This window comes from Schistocerca serialis, chromosome 4, assembly GCF_023864345.2.
Source record: "Schistocerca serialis cubense isolate TAMUIC-IGC-003099 chromosome 4, iqSchSeri2.2, whole genome shotgun sequence".
NCBI classification, from domain to species: Eukaryota; Metazoa; Arthropoda; class Insecta; order Orthoptera; family Acrididae; genus Schistocerca; species Schistocerca serialis.
In genome coordinates, this window is record NC_064641.1 from 704,051,698 (window position 1) to 704,064,734 (window position 13,037).

Consider the following 13,037-nt stretch of genomic DNA (forward strand, 5'->3'; position numbering starts at 1 on the left):
CACTGTAGTGTGAAATAAAAGGAAGAGTCACAGAAGAATGGGGAATGGAAAAAACAAAATAAACGAAGTGATGAGAGAAGGAATAACTGAAGAATAGCGGGTTACAGAACAAGGAAAAGTATTGAAACTCTTCCAGAACTGATACCGAGAACTTAGATATTGTGGAATGGGAGGCTAAATTATAAGAGCAGCGGGAGGGTCCTATTGCAATGTCAGTGGAGGGTTATGAGTCGCAAAATAAATGTCAACAAGTGATTTTAAAATAAACTATTTTATTCCTGCGACAATCATGGTCCAGACACAGGTTATGGCACGTGGAGCAGACAATAAAACGGACTCGAAAGAAGTAAAAGTAGAACCACGGTGGGGAAACTTCGATGAACATAAGACAAAAGGACATTACAAGTAAAGGTTCATTGGAAAGCTCAAGGGAAAAAATAGAAAATTGTAACTGGCAAGACGTAGCTGAAGCCAAATGCTGGGAAGAGATGAGGGTAATACGAAAGTAGTTTTTCAACGGTGGAGAATCAATAAGCGCAGATAAATCAGTGATCCAGTACGTTATGTGTAATCCAATGAATAATAGAAAATTAAGAGGTGGACGAATATAAATTCTCGACTTCACAAAGATTGCAGCGATTACGAGTGATGTTGTAGTTTAAGTACTATTGTAAATTAACAGATGGAAATCTGAGTATGGAACGTTAGACCACAAGTTAGAGGATACATAATGAGTGTGAGCTGTTCTGGAGCTTCCCGTTAAATTAAAACAATATGATCAAACGAGTCTCGAACGTGGAACCTGGCCATGGTTGTGAGTAATTATAGTTTTATACAGGGTAGTTACAATTAAACTTTCGCTAATTCAGCCTTTGCAAACGGAAAACTATTTACCATATGGGTACACAACAGGAATGATGTTTAGACTCGGCGCTGCAGTTAGTGTCGTGACTAGCCGTTAGGCGCCGGTACTAGTACGACGACGTAGGATTGAATCACATTGTAACTGCCGACAGTCGATATGGGTCTCTGGGACAGGTGAGTAGGGCTTTACTCGTCAAGCTGTGTTATAAAAAACAGCAAAAGTGGTGCTGCCCTTCGCGAATATCGACGCGTTAAAAGAATACGGAGAGGTTCTCTTTCCGTACCGAGGTTGAAGAACATGATTAATAAGTTCGAATTAATGGCGATTTGGGAATTGCTCCTGGGAGACACCGACTGAAAATTGCGCCACAAATTATTGATGTCACTCATGCTACATGGAAGATTCTTATGCTTTCAGATAGTACTTTAGTCAACTTGTCCACGTAAAGCTTATTAGAACTTCAAATTTGTTGTTTTTATTTTTAATTTTTTAATGGACTTGTAGTCCGGGGTGATATGTTACAATACAGCATTTTTTTTTTTTTTTTTTTTTTTTGTTTAAATGGACTTGTAGTCCGGGGTGATATGTTACAATACAGCATTTTGTTTTTAATTGGACTTGTAGTCCGGGGTGATATGTTACAATACAGCGTCACCGGTCTATTGCGGTCTAACTGTGTATGTGAGGCAGTAAATACAGCAAGACTTGAAATCCATAATAACCTGTACATCAAACAATTTGCCTGCGAGAAAGCAATCCGTTTTCAATGAAATTTACATGTGCCATCTGACTACTAAACAAAATGTTGAACCTGGATATAGCTAATCTTTATCCTTAGTCTTGCAAACAATCACTGTATATGAACTGTTATTGTAATTACAGAGCCAATGAACATAAAAATTAATGCATCTAACTTCCGATAGAATTGCTTGAAAATTCACAAGATAGCACTTGACTGAAGTCTGAGTGGTATTACGCTTCTGAAGTGAACTGATCTGGTGTATTATTTTCACAAACACATTGTCAGAGTACAATCACTGGGCATTACGGTGGACGTCAAAAAAATGGTTCAAATGGCTCTGAGCACTATGGGACTTAACATCTATGGTCATCAGTCCCCTAGAACTTAAAACTACTTAAACCTAACTAACCTAAGGACAGCACACAACACCCAGTCATCACGAGGCAGAGAAAGGTGGACGTCAACTTTGACGATAATTCAACTTATTGGCCTACCTGTGCGCACGGAACGCTCGTCTGCTCTGCAACTTGTCGCTGTTACGAATAACATGTGACTGCTAAAAATCAAATTTCATTTGCCGCACTTGCGCTGTGCAATGCAAGAAGGCATCTTACCAATTTGAATAACTCACGATGTGCAATGCGAGTGTGCAAACAATCTTGAAAGGAAATGAAAATAGAGAACTGATTTTAACAACTGATAAATGAGAAGAAAGATTCCAAGTTTAACTATGCTTAATTAACCCAAGACGACAATACACCTTTTCATAAAGTTGGCAAAAATATTTATTGATAAGTCCTGTGTACAATTACCTTCCTTGACACTTGTTTCAAGTATAAGACAGGACGATATGCTGCACTGTAAAATTTCTGCAGCAAACTTCAACCACACGTAATGTTGTAAATGGACTACCTTAAAGGCTGGTTTTCACATTCTTCCACTAACATAATCTTATTTGCTCAATAACTTTCCTCAAAACATATTATCTGATTTACTCTGACGAACATCTGTGGTCTCAAACACAGTCTTACAACTAATTTGATTATATCGATATTACAGAGATTGAGTACGTTTATCAAATTCACAGCTTCATTCGCATTTATGCCCGAAACACCCTGAAAATCGTCATGGTAAATAGGACAGCCCCCTTTCACGTGGCTGAGAATGCTGGACGCGATCTGCGATCTTGAAGCAGGGTACGAGTCGTGCTACAGTAGCTGAACATTCCATAGTCCACCGTCGGAAAAGTGCTGCGAACAGTTGTGAAATGCGATTCCAGGCTGTCGTGAGTACACTGAGTGAGCCTGGAACGTAAACATGGTACACAATTAACACATGTTACTCTCATGTGGAAATTAAAATGTGGTTCTTCCTGTGGGCTGTTCGTTCTCTCTCCTCCGTATGTCCTTATACATGTTTTCGCAAAGTTTGTGTCCTACGATCACACGTTTTCATGGGAGCCCTCTCAGGTAGCGAAAGTTTAATTACTTGTATAACCCATTTATACACTCCTGGAAATTGAAATTAGAACACCGTGAATTCATTGTCCCAGGAAGGGGAAACTTTATTGACACATTCCTGGGGTCAGATACATCACATGATCACACTGACAGAACCACAGGCACATAGACACAGGCAACAGAGCATGCACAATGTCGGCACTAGTACAGTGTATATCCACCTTTCGCAGCAATGCAGGCTGCTATTCTCCCATGGAGACGATCGTAGAGATGCTGGATGTAGTCCTGTGGAACGGCTTGCCATGCCATTTCCACCTGGCGCCTCAGTTGGACCAGCGTTCGTGGTGGACGTGCAGACCGCGTGAGACGACGCTTCATCCAGTCCCAAACATGCTCAATGGGGGACAGATCCGGAGATCTTGCTGGCCAGGGTAGCTGACTTACACCTTCTAGAGCACGTTGGGTGGCACGGGATACATGCAGACGTGCATTGTCCTGTTGGAACAGCAAGTTCCTTTGCCGGTCTAGGAATGGTAGAACGATGGGTTCGATGACGGTTTGGATGTACCGTGCACTATTCAGTGTCCCCTCGACGATCACCAGTGGTATACGGCCAGTGTAGGAGATCGCTCCCCACACCATGATGCCGGGTGTTGGCCCTGTGTGCCTCGGTCGTATGCAGTCCTGATTGTGGCGCTCACCTGCACGGCGCCAAACACGCATACGACCATCATTGGCACCAAGGCAGAAGCGACTCTCATCGCTGAAGACGACACGTCTCCATTCGTCCCTCCATTCACGCCTGTCGCGACACCACTGGAGGCGGGCTGCACGATGTTGGGGCGTGAGCGGAAGACGGCCTAACGGTGTGCGGGACCGTAGTCCAGCTTCATGGAGACGGTTGCGAATGGTCCTCGCCGATACCCCAGGAGCAACAGTGTCCCTAATTTGCTGGGAAGTGGCGGTGCGGTCCCCTACGGCACTGCGTAGGATCCTACGGTCTTGGCGTGCATCCGTGCGTCGCTGCGGTCCGGTCCCAGGTCGACGGGCACGTGCACCTTCCGCCGACCACTGGCGACAACATCGATGTACTGTGGAGACCTCACGCCCCACGTGTTGAGCAATTCGGCGGTACGTCCACCCGGCCTCCCGCATGCCCACTATATGCCCTCGCTCAAAGTCTGTCAACTGCACATACGGTTCACGTCCACGCTGTCGCGGCATGCTACCAGTGTTAAAGACTGCGATGGAGCTCCGTATGCCACGGCAAACTGGCTGACACTGACGGCGGCGGTGCACAAATGCTGCGCAGCTAGCGCCATTCGACGGCCAACACCATGGTTCCTGGTGTGTCCGCTGTGCCGTGCGTGTGATCATTGCTTGTACAGCCCTCTCGCAGTGTCCGGAGCAAGTATGGTGGGTCTGACACACCGGTGTCAATGTGTTCTTTTTTCCATTTCCAGGAGTGTATGTTGAGTGCATGTATTGAAATTAAGGTATGTAGTACAGTAGTTGTCAACATGTGTGAATACAGGGTAGAATCAATGTGTTCGCACGCTGTAGGAAAATTTTGTCATTTGTACTTAATCATCGAAATATTCGCTAAATGAAACTGATATGTCGCAATGTGTATTCGTTAACCTCAGCATAAACATTATTCCATATTTCATCTAAGAGTAGTGTAGCGTTTTGGTTCAGAATATTATCTGTGCACTTCGATAATTGGTTTTTTTGTTATATGAAGGAACATTCATTATTAACTTCAGCATGTAGCTTGAAGAAACGATTTCAGCCGATCTGTCCCGTGTCACATAGTCTGATCCTCACATTACTCAAAGCTGACGCGTCCTAATAATCACCTCGGAGCAATAACCATTTTTTAATCGTATACGAAATAACGAGAATTTCAAATTATGTGGGCTTTCGCGCAGTAGTTAGCAACAGGGATTGCTACTCGAAATTCGCTTCATGTAGTCAACGGAAACACAAATATCGTTTCGCACTGGCTCGTTCAATAAAAGACCATAGATTAAATAAAGTAAAAAAAAAAAAATCTCGAAGTGCTAGAAGCTTCCTATTACTTGTGTGTGCTGTTCACAGCTGTACACGCAGTCAACGCCAAAGTTTTAATGGTGCTAGCACACAGCTAGTCAAAGTTTGGGATTTTGAAACATGCAGCTGCTATTCGGTAGTCCACGGTATTTAGCTTTTCACTCAAAATCGGTACACTTTTGTAAACAAACTGCATGGTCTCGGTGCCTCCCACCAGCCACGACACCGCACTTTCAGCACGTCCGCATTGACTCTATAGCCACTGGGCCTCGCCGCTGACGCCGAGCTGGAGATCAAACCGTGACACCGGGCCGGTGCAAGACACATCGCATCATGCTGTGCTAAAGTACCGCGTGGTTATCATTAATGTGCGGCTACTCACAGAGGTGCAGTGTAGACTGTAATTATAAGATGCAGCCAAACTTGGTAGGTTTGCAGATGTCAAAGCGGAACCGATTTAGGCTGGAAAACATTAGTTCGCTGCGCGGAGTGGCCGCGTGGTTTGAGGCGCCATGTCACGGATTCCGCGGCCCTCCGCCGGAGATTAGTCCTCCCTCGTGTGTGTGTGTGTGTGTGTGTGTGTGTGTGTGTGTGTGTCTGTGTGTCTGTGTGTGTCGTTCTTAGCCTCAGGTAGTTTAAGTAGTGTGTAAGTCTAGGGACCGATGACCTCAGCAGTTTGGTCCCTTAGGAATTCACACACACGTCTGAACATTTGAAATTAGTTCCAATTTTGGCCACCAGGTGGAAATATGGCGCGCCGGCCGGAGTGGCCGTGCGTTTCTAGGCGCTACAGTTTGGAGCCGAGCGACCGCTACGGTCGCAGGCTCGAATCCTGCCTCGGGCATGGATGTGTGTGATGTCCTTAGTTTAGTTAGGTTTAATTAGTTCTAAGTTCTAGGCGATTGATGACCTCAGAAGTTAAGTCGCATAGTGCTCAGAGCCATTTGAACCATTTTGCAAATATGGCGCTATACACTGTTCGTATGACTGTATGACATCCACGCTGTCATTTGACAAACAATAACGTGAATGAACAGTATGCCTATCAAGCAGAAAGACGGTGCGCTGTTGGTGAAACTGTTTTATGTGAACAGGAACGATTAAAGTGCAGCATTGAGTGAGTATCGCCGACTGAGAGGTCTGAAGAGAGGGGCGATCATTAAATCGTTTAAAAATGGTGGTGATAAAATTCGACAAAATGAGGGAAGTAGGTGTGGCACCTGGAAGAGGAAGGTGTCTTATCCCAGTGGAAGTTACTGACGAGGTTGCCATTGCTGTAACTGACCATTCCGCTTGCGTCCCAGCTAGTGCTAGTGGTCTTGCAATGTCTTGAGAATTGTCCATCCCATGGTCAACAGCACAAAGTTTTTCTGTCTATATTACAAGATCCAGACGGTGCAGCAACTGAGACCTTATGATGCGCAGCCATGTTCTGAATTTCCGCTTCGGTTTCTGGCACGGATCGAAGTTAGATTACATGTGGCCGCCAAATAATACTCTAAGGAGTGACGCGGCACATTTTACACTACAGGGTGCAGTGAATATACAGAACTGCCGAATTTGTGGTACTGTCAAACCGCGTGTTCTGCACGAAGTGCCAATGCACTCGCCGTATGTGAATGTGCGGTGTTGATTCAGAAGCATCTTTAATCTTGGTTAGTTCGTCTTTGAAGAGAATAAACCCAGAGGGCCTGTCAAGTGTACCATGACGTCTGCACGTTATCGACACCACCTTGTACAGCACATGATTCCTGCTCTGGAAGAACGCAACTGTGAGGAAACCACTGTTTTCATGCAAGATGGGGCAAAACCTGATGTCGCTCGCCCAGTGAAAGATTTTTTGAATGCAACCTTCCACGATTGTGATACCTGCCGACGTCTTCCAGATGCATGGCATGCAGGATCATCTGATTTGAATCTATGTGACTTTTGACCTTCGGGAACATCTAACAGAACGAGTTTACCAGTGACACGTTCGGTCTCTACCTGTTCTGAAAGATAGAATACAGGGACCAGATTCCACCGGAACGCTGCGAGCAACTGTTGATAACGTTTTATGCCTTTCTCACTTGTTTAACCTTCTATTCTCCTGTTACTAATCCGTTACACATGGAAACATTTCTGTTCGTCTTTCTAGCATTCCCAGCGCCAGTTTTGCTCCTGGTGGCCAAAATTGGAGCTAATTTTTTCCCAACGTAAATCGGATCCTCATTGACGCATTACAATGCCCACGAAGTTTCGCTGCCGTAAGATAATTACAGCCCACATTGGACCTCTGTGATTTTCTGCACTTTAGTTATAACCGCCCGTTATTTACCTTGCTTACACAGTACTTTGGAGTCACGACTGTTTACTGGACTTCGTTATGGGTTGCTGTTCCACGGATTAACTTGACCCAGGCTACATGGATGATTGTTACGTATGTTCTACAGTTTGTGACGACCCGTTGCGGGCTGGAATTGCGAACTATCGCTTGATTACATTGTACCCATATTTTCTGTGGAACAGTGTAATGTACCGTAGCGAGTATAATACTTAATATCTAAGTAATATTTAATACTCAATATATAATAAGCTTATGTCTACGGAGTGAGCACAGCGTTGTGTGCGTTTCGCAAACGTCAACCTGGAATTAAGTGTATAACAGCAGTGGTGTCCGCCCCGACAGCTGAGTGGTCAGTGTGACGGACTGTCATGCCAAGGGATCCGGGTTCGATTCCCGGCTGGGTTGGAGAGTTTCTCCGCTCAGGGACTGGGTGTTGTGTCGTTCCCCATCATCATCTCATCCCCATCGATGCACAAGTCACCGAAGTGGCGTCAGCTCAAAAGACGACCGGTCTACCCGGCGGGAGGTCCTAGCCGTACGACATTTCATTTCATTTCAGCAATGGTAATTGTTGCTGCTACGGATGTAAATCGAAAGAGGTAAGAGAACGAAAAGTTACTTTACAAAGATGAGTACTAAAAATATCCAGTTACGGTTATCGTAGCAGTAAGAAGCACTTTGTGTGTTGAAAGACATCGCGATACGATGTAGTAAAGAGTTAATACCGTAGGGCTTCTTTATGCGACTACATGGTCATGTACATATTTATGACACAAGTTTTTGATAAATTCAGTACTGTGCTGTCAGTCAATCTGTTGATAGTACAAACATTTCGAGCAATCGTCTCCTGCTGATACGGTTTATGTATGACAGCTTGACATTGCTTCAGAACAACCACCACTATCTTTGCTTAAAAAAAGTTTACAATAGTAAACTGTGTTATTAATACATATGGCGTGAAGAAATGATTGTGTGATTAATATTTTGGTTTTGTTAAGGTTAAACTAAACGTAAAGATATTGTTTTTCGTCCAAATTCGAAGACTTCCGAGTCAGTTTCACTTTGGCGTCACAGGAAGAGAACTCCCAACGCCTCTGCAGCATTAATTTATTAAAGCAAAGACTCGGTAGTACGATAAAGTGCAGCACAGATTATAAAAAATAACGGAGCCTATCCCTTCTTTTGTGTAACAAAAAACGTATAATGTAAGCTATGACATTTAGTGCAAACCCTCGAAATATCCGTGCCTTTTTTCTTTAAAGCTTGAAAAGCAGTCGATTCCAGATACTGAATGCAGACTGTTACGATGCGTATCAGCTGCGCGTACAAATTCCATGATACTTCTGAACGGAATATGTCCTTACAAGCGATGTAACGAATTCAATTTCTGCTCGGCGTATGCGGCCAAATTTTATACCGTGACTTTGGAGGAAGTGTATGGTAGCAACATAAAATTCCGTTTTGCTCCTCTGAATGCTCACTACATAGAAATTCCTATTATATGCCCGTCGCGCTTATGAGAGGAGTATTCTTCCTTTAATTCATGTTAGCAATCTAAATCGTAAGAATATTCCCCTTTAAACACTCCATGCTTGTATTATTGTTTTTCAACACATTACACTTGCAACATACAGTAATATCAGTAAGGACTTGTACAGAACTTTTATAACAAACCTGGCGTGTACTGCTAAGCCATAAGGCGAATTTCCTCTGCTGCTTCGTAGATATTTGCAATTCTGTTTTTGAAGATATGCAACCTGAGTCAGCCATAACAAATCGTCCTCACTATGTGCTTCATACTACGCCCTACGGAAACGAAAACTGTCGATTTGTTTGTCGTTGCCAGCATTGCTTTTGAGAAAGGAATTTTGTGTGCCTGTTAGGTACAGGGGGGACAAAGTAATGTAGTGCGATAGTGGGCTTGAGGTTGTCGTCTACAGCATCTGTCATATAGGCAGGACGGGTTTAAAGCTCAATCAAGATAAGTGGCCGCTTGTGGCGCCAAGCTGAGAGTTGTCCCACGAGTATGCAAATGCGGAATTCATATACGGGGTATACAATACGCTGGTATGAAGAACTTATGGACGAAAGTAACTTTCGCATGATATGTCGCTGCAAAGTAACACAGCTCGATGAAACTTGGGCCACACATAGAAAGAACGGCTACGGTATAGTCCAGAAGGCAAGTGAAAGAAGTAGGCAGTGAGACGAACGGAAATGACACTTTTATTCAAAGGCAATAAATTACACGGAAATCACGGCGATTGATGGCGGTCCCGTGCACATAATAAATAATGGGATATGGTTCATCGAGTAAAACAGAAGTGATTTCTGGCGTTCCCCAAGGTAGTGTTATAGGCCCTTTGCTGTTCCTTATCTACGTAAACGATTTGGGAGACAATCTGAGCAGCCGTCTTAGGTTGTTTGCAGATGACGGTGTCGTTTATCGACTAATAAAGTCATCAGAAGATCAAAACAAATTGCAAAACGATTTAGAAAAAATATCTGAATGGTGCGAAAATTGGCAGTTGACCCTAAATAACGAAAAGTGTGAGGTCATCCACATGAGTGCTAAAAGGAATTCGTTAAAATTCGGTCACACGATAACAGAATGATGACATAATATCTGTTACGTTAGTGTCACCTTTATTTTAGTATACAAGCGTTGTCATAAATTGCTTTTTAATTTCTTTTAATTTTACTGGGAGTACCAGAAGATCTCTGTTCATTGAAAGAGACACTCTTTGCAAATAATTACGTTATGTTCTTTGCTAATGTTTGTGCAGCATTTACTGCATATTTGACCATTTTGTCTGTCTTGTCGATGTGGGCACATGAAACATCTTTTTGGTTTTTGGTGATCTTCCAGTTTCCACAATATTAGGCCGTTAGCGAGTAACTCCACAACGTGCCATGGCTTGTAGAACATTCGTCTGAAGGCGTCGGTTGTTAACTCTGGACTCCATATGATAATATATTATTTCATGCCCTAATTTCTTGAGTAAAATTCTTCTTTTGTCGGATCTTCTTTCCTGGTAATTGGGGCGTTCCTGTGAAATTTGACACAGGGCATTTATGGCTGCTACATCCATAATGTTTGTCCATATGACGAATGGCTGTCTCCTTGACTGTCTTACTGTATGTGTATCTACGTGCCGTCTGGTCAAGAGGAACAACTCCTTATTTAATTTTGTTAGAGAATAAAATGAACACTGGTTTCTTTTTATGTCCTCCATCTCCTGTCGCAGTGTGGTACAAAGAACTTAACAGTATGACACTTTCGTTCTTTTTGGGCACATAAATTGTCTTTGAAACCAACTGATGATACAACTTCCCTCGACTTGGAAGCTTTCATTTGTGGTGAAATTTCCTGTCTGTCTGAGTCAAAGTTCTCACTGCTGTTGTCTTGTCCTGCAGTAGTTCTTCAAATAAAGGAACAGTTGTGCTGTTTTGCTCCACTTAGTTCCTTCATGTGCGATAAAGAAATCAGCATTTCTGTAATTTTTTATTTGATTTTTCACTACTTTCTTACTAGGAGCCCTAGAAGACACATTTATTCTCCTGGAGACAGTCACTGGACTACTGTCATCTTCTTTATCAAAGAGAGCTTCATCTTCAAGCCATTCAAAAATCGTTGATTCAAAATTTTTATCACTTGCTGTGACTTCAGACGATGAGCTTTTACTTCTAACAGATAGTATGGAATTCAAGCTGTAAGTAAATAATGAACGTAGCCTACCTTGCAAAATTATTTTGTTTATGAAGCTGAACCTATGCTCAACGAAACAACTTTAGCGTAACGATAAACACTTACTATCAAAAGAATACTCGACTGCAGCGTCCACAGTACTTCTGAATATTCAATAATGACTGTAACAGTGGCGAAGTGTTAACTGTTATAAGTAATCTTGCCAACATAGCTTGCCATTGAGACAAAAGAAAAGTAAACCATTAGAAAGATGGCATGTTTACCAAGGGGTCTGAAAGACCCCTGTAATGCATTGGACGAGTAGGATTACAAAATTAATGAAGAAAATTATTAATTTTATTTGCACCAAATAACGTTTTGTCTAAAGAAAGTCAACTGAATTTTCAAGGATCACACGGAACGTAAGACGAAGCAATAAACATTAAATACAGGTTATTGCGGTCTAAGGCGCTGCAGTCATTTACTGTGCGGCTGTTCCCGGCGGAGGTTAGAGTCCTCCCTCGGGCATGGGTGTGTGTGTTTGTCCTTAGGATAATTTACGTTAAGTAGTGAAGCTTAGGGACTGATGACCTTAGCAGTTAAGTACCATAAGATTTCACACACAGGTTATTGATAGAACGAAAGGGTTACCTGGTCCAGAAGACCCCAGTCCCGAGGGCTTAAGGAAAAAAAAAAAAAAAAAAGGTTGTGTGATTTTATGTACCAGCTCGATAGAGAAGTTCCAAAATAGATGTAGTACAATATTCATTTTAATTACAATTCTTGCCATTAAGACAAAAATAATTTAGTCAAATCTGACAACTGTAAACAGACAGCCAGTGGCGAAGACAATGACCAATATAGACAGACCTGAGATACTGTCGCGCTTTACATTACTTTTGCATGTATTTAGATTCGTACTGGACTTTTAACAATTTCCCTTGTTTTTTTTTTTCAATAATTTGTATCGTGTTTTAGATAGGCATACAACATATTTGCTCTGCACAATTGATGTCCACTTTAACCATATGCGTTTCTAAACAATCGATCTATATTATTATAATATTGTTGATGACACACAATACATCAGAAAAACAATGTTTTCTATCTCGCACCTGCCGGGGTCTGTGTAACTCTGTGTCTAACAATTTATTATTTCCTTGTTGAATCAGTTACATCTCAAGTCCTATTAACGGGAGCAGGAAATGACGTATGAAAATACCTACACTCTGCTCTTGATGCTGACTGAAAGGCCTGAATCTTTTAAACAATTTCGTTGAGATGCTTGGAGCTCGAAGTTTGATTTCGATGTTTGGACAAGGACGATATACTGTGATTCACAAAATATTCTTCCAGTACGGAAAATTTATAAAAATATGTAGGTGCGTTTCCTGGTCACGGCTGTTGAATGATGAACTCTTTCCGTTTCAGAAAACTTGAGCAAGCGTATGGCTTAGTAAGCGCCGTGTGATTAGCACGAAGAGGCCTGTATCAGCTCGTGGAGTCATTACCTAGCTGGGGATGCTATTTAATGGGAGAAACGGACTTAGCGAGATCAAATTGAGTCCAATAAACTGAATTAGTTTCCGTGGAATTGAAGTTTTTTTTTATTCGTTTTTCGTAGCTCATATTCATTGCAACAGCCATGTAATCTGTATTGTACGTCAGGATCATCTGCATTCCGGTCGTGACTTCACTGGATATCTCGGAAGCTTGATGAATTTCTTAGGGAAAGGATCTTAATTAATTTATTAAGGTGCCACCATGAGTCAGTGATATCAAAATATCTGGGTTTTTGGTAATAAACGGGGATTGCAAAGTCACCCGATCTTTCACGAACGTATGCGAAGTTGTGTGGAGCATAAATTTCAAATGTTGAAGGGCTATCGATTTTTGAGTCGAAC

At 42.5% G+C, this 13,037-nt stretch overlaps 1 protein-coding gene across 1 annotated transcript in view; it reads left to right on the forward strand.

Moving 5' to 3' along the window:
• The window catches only part of LOC126474705 (phospholipid phosphatase 1-like), a 782,821-nt gene that overhangs the window by 752,885 nt on the left and 16,899 nt on the right, over window positions 1–13,037 (forward strand). The gene's annotated exons all lie outside the window — the stretch shown is intronic.